Source organism: Eleutherodactylus coqui, chromosome 7 (genome assembly GCF_035609145.1).
Source record: "Eleutherodactylus coqui strain aEleCoq1 chromosome 7, aEleCoq1.hap1, whole genome shotgun sequence".
NCBI lineage: Eukaryota > Metazoa > Chordata > Amphibia > Anura > Eleutherodactylidae > Eleutherodactylus > Eleutherodactylus coqui.
Genome location: NC_089843.1, coordinates 154398537 through 154402563, shown reverse-complemented (window position 1 = coordinate 154402563; position 4027 = coordinate 154398537).

Here is a 4027-nt window from a genome sequence, read left to right as displayed (position 1 = left end):
CATTAATCCTTTGTCTAACGTATGTGAAAGAACAACCTGACTAGAAAGGAGCGTGCAGATCAGCCACTCCTTCCAGCTGAATGTAACCAAAATAAATCACATCTGTGTAAAATTGCGCTCACATTGCAATTCACTCGGGCAATTTTTGTATAATCCGCAGAAAAGGACAGAATTAATGGGTAAAGAGATACTGCTTGCTCGGCTCACTGCTGCCAGTATGTACAGATCTTTAGTTGCAGCTTGAATGGAGTGACGTTCAGCAGCCCACGTGTGTGCTGAGGTTACTACTTATACTCTGCAGCTGCAAGGCGATGTCACTGAATGTCACACCAATCAGGTTACTGCTGATTTTGCTGCAAAGGCACATAAGACACAGCTGTTAAATAAACAGCCCTTACAATGTTCAGCTCCCAGCCCGGAGTGCTCATGTTGCTCTTCAGCTCATACCAGTGCAGTACATTCTACTTGAAATTCCATCTAACAATTTAGCATACTTACAGTATGGAAGGAAGCAGGAATATTTCTCAGTATCATTTTAAGGCTTGGTTTCCAGTCTGCAAATTAAATACATGCATTGAACCTCCCTTCCCCTCTGCACAGCAGCTAATTGCCACAAGATCTTGCAGATAATACTAGCAAGATCGTATGCCTATTGGCGTCTGTGGTTGGGTGGGGTTTCGAGTGCATACAGTAATACAGAGTGGAAACCCAGCCAAAGGCCCCAATCAGGCAGCAGAATTATGCTTTGATAAGCCAAAACCAAGAGTGGGGCTTAATTGCGAAAGAGATACAAATCTAGGGGCGTAGTTGAATCCAATGGGAGAAGTCCAAGTAGGTCAGTGAGATGCATGGACAGACTCTTCTCTTTTTTAACTTTAGTTGCTGGAGCAGCTATACTCATCTCTGTTACTCTTCCGGGCCTCTACATTCTCTAATACACTGGTCACCCGCTAACTTCCAGGTACAAGTAATTGTTGTAACCAATTTTCGACCTCCATGTTGGTGAAGGCAGATTATGTGAGGTGTGTAAAACAAAGGAAGGTGGCTGAAATTGAAGAGTCAAAGATGTCTGTGTATCAATTTCTGCAGAGACAATTTGTGAGGAATTGATATGGCAGTCTGGGCTGGATGTAGAAGAAAATGTGAAAGTGAACAACTCCGGTCAGAAGCAATGTCAGTAGTGTAGTCAATTATACGGCCTGCAGAGTGCTTGTGTAGAGCTGGTATTTACCATTGTATGGTCACATGGGTCTGTTTGAATTTAAGCAGATGCTATGTGGATTAACCAATGCTCCTGGTACCTTCCAGGGACTAAAAGAGCAATGCCTGAGTGACCTTAACTTCAAAGCAGTGCATTTATCTGGATGACAGTATAGTGTACTCATCCACCTTTGAAGAACATCTGCACAGTGCAGGTATTGAGTATGCTAAAGGAACATGGCCTAAAAAAATAAAGCAGAGAGGTGTTACCTGTTCAAAACAAGGCTGGGACATAAAGTCTTTTTAGGATGGGTACTGCTCTCCGAAAGCAAAGTTGCCACCATACAATAGTGACCAACTCCTAAGATGTTATGCAAGCCAAGAGCTTCCCTGGGCCTAGCGCGATATTATCACAGATTTATTCAAATCTTTTCTAAGATTGCTACTTTGTTAGAATAACTACTTCACAGAACATTCAAATTATGCAAAAATGGGCCTCTGATTAAAGAAGGCTTTGACTGCTGCCCTTATATGGTGCTATGCACTCTGACCAACCCTTCATGCTGTACATCGATAGAAGTCTCTTTTGGTTTGGAGTAGTACTCGCACAGAATCAAGAGGGTCAAAAAATTAGCTTTACAAGACAAACTGCCAGTGAGGTCACCCCTCCAGAGAATGCTGTAATCATGGAAGAATCATTTCATGAGGGACCCCATAGATCTGCATGACTGAACCTAGAGATTTCATTACAGTCATATTAATTTGAAGTTAAAAATCATTTGTAGGGACTACAAATGTTAAGTGTTGTGGAAATGTAAGGAGTTAAATACTAATGCATATATATCTATGTATGTTATTGCGGGACTTTATTTATGTTTCAGCTATCACCTTCAGAGAAGTCACATGAGTTTGTATTTTTTTTCTAATTTTGCTGCTGTGCATTAACAGGAGCTGAGCTGCCCGTTGATTGGCTGAAGAGCTTGGTATAACAGACAGGTGCTGCTCCTGGGCTCTGGTGTGACTTAATGGTAGTGTTGCTTGATTTTGATCATTTGGGCCATTCCAACCCGGTTTTTGTTACAAAAAAATATAAAAAAAAAAAAAAAGAATATCCTCTTGCAAAAGGAAGAGGGGTGTGTGTATTCCTTCTATGATTGTAGCTCAGTTGCTAGCATCCAGACATTGTCCTTGGTCAGATTTGATGCATAAACTCTAGCACTTCTAACAACTGAGCCACCATACTTGTCCATTCTGCTCAAGACAATAAGAACAAGAATAAACACAAAGAGAACATAAAACATCCAGAATTTGCCCTTGCTCAGCTTTGGACCTAGATCTCCAGCAATGCTAACAATTGAGCCACCACACTTGGGCATTCTGCCCTGGATGAGAAAAACAACAAGAATAAGCACAAAAAACATAAAAACCGCACCCAGATGTTGCCCTTTGACAGATTTGAATCAGAAGCTCCAACTCTACAAGTCAGCAATCTTAACAACTGAGTCACCACACCTATGCTTTCTGCTCCAGAGGAGGAGAAGAACAGGAAGAATAAACACAAACAGAACATAAAAACACCTTTCAAATGTTGTCATTAGAAAGATTTGAACCTAGAACTCCAGAAAGGCAACAACACTAATGACTGTGCTACCATGCTTGTTCTTCCTTCTCCTTCTTCAGTAGAGAAGGAGAGTAAGAAGAAAGTAAAGAAGAATAAGAAGTTGTCAGGACTCAAACCCAGGATTTCCTGTACTCCAGGCAGCAGCTCTACTTGCTGAGCCATTAAGCCCTTTGGACAGCTCCCCTGCATGATCTTAGCCTTGTTCCCAGCTCCTGCTATCCAGTCCGTGTTCCTGATTGGACATGCTATAATTACCTGGCCTTGTCCCTCCTTCCTTTGCAAGTTAATTGAGCCATCAGTCTCTAAACCAGCTCCTTCCTATACCTGCTGCCTCTAAAAGAAGATTGTTCTACGTGTACCGACCGCTGGCTAGTTTCCTGATGACATCTGTGCTGAAATCCTCTGTGCTGCATCGTCCTCACCGTATACCGACCACTGGCTTGTTTACAACTGCGTCTCTGCTTAAATCCTCTGTACTGCATCACCCTCTCTGTGTACCAACCCCCGGCTTGCCTGACCGCATTGCCTGCCCTTGCTGGATACAGCCTGAGACTCAATTCTAGTGCTCGAACACAACAGAAGTAGTATTAGGAGAATTCTATGATTCTATTAAAGCATGGACACCATGAGACCTCTGATGGTGTTCGGTGGTATCCGGCAGCAAGAAATTAGCAGCAAATTCTTTAACCCCTTAAAAGCACTTTTGGACATTAATCACTTTTTTAACATTTTAATTTTACATCATTGCATTCAAAATCCCATAACTTTTTTATCTTAGCTCTGTCAGGTTTTGTTTTTTGTGTGACGAGCTATAGTTTTTATTGGTACCATTTTGCGTTACATATGTCTTTTTGATCACTTTTCGTGTTTTTTGGGGGGAGGAGGCAAGAGGAACAAAATAAGCATTTTGCCTCTGTTTTTTTTGGGGGGGGTTACGTTTTTTGTCGTACAGCTTATAGTACAGATTGCTACAGATAACATATTTTTAACATTTTTGTAAACATTTTTTTTACAAACGTGTGTTTATTTTAATTTTTGTTTTTTTTCCTGTAGGGGATTTAAACCATAAAACCTGTGATCGCTATGAAAGTGCATTGCAGTACAGATCACTCACAATAGCAATCATAGGCCATAGCAGGCCTGGACACCAGTGAATGGCATCTGGTTGGCATCGTAACCCATTGGCCCTCTGTGATTACATCGTGG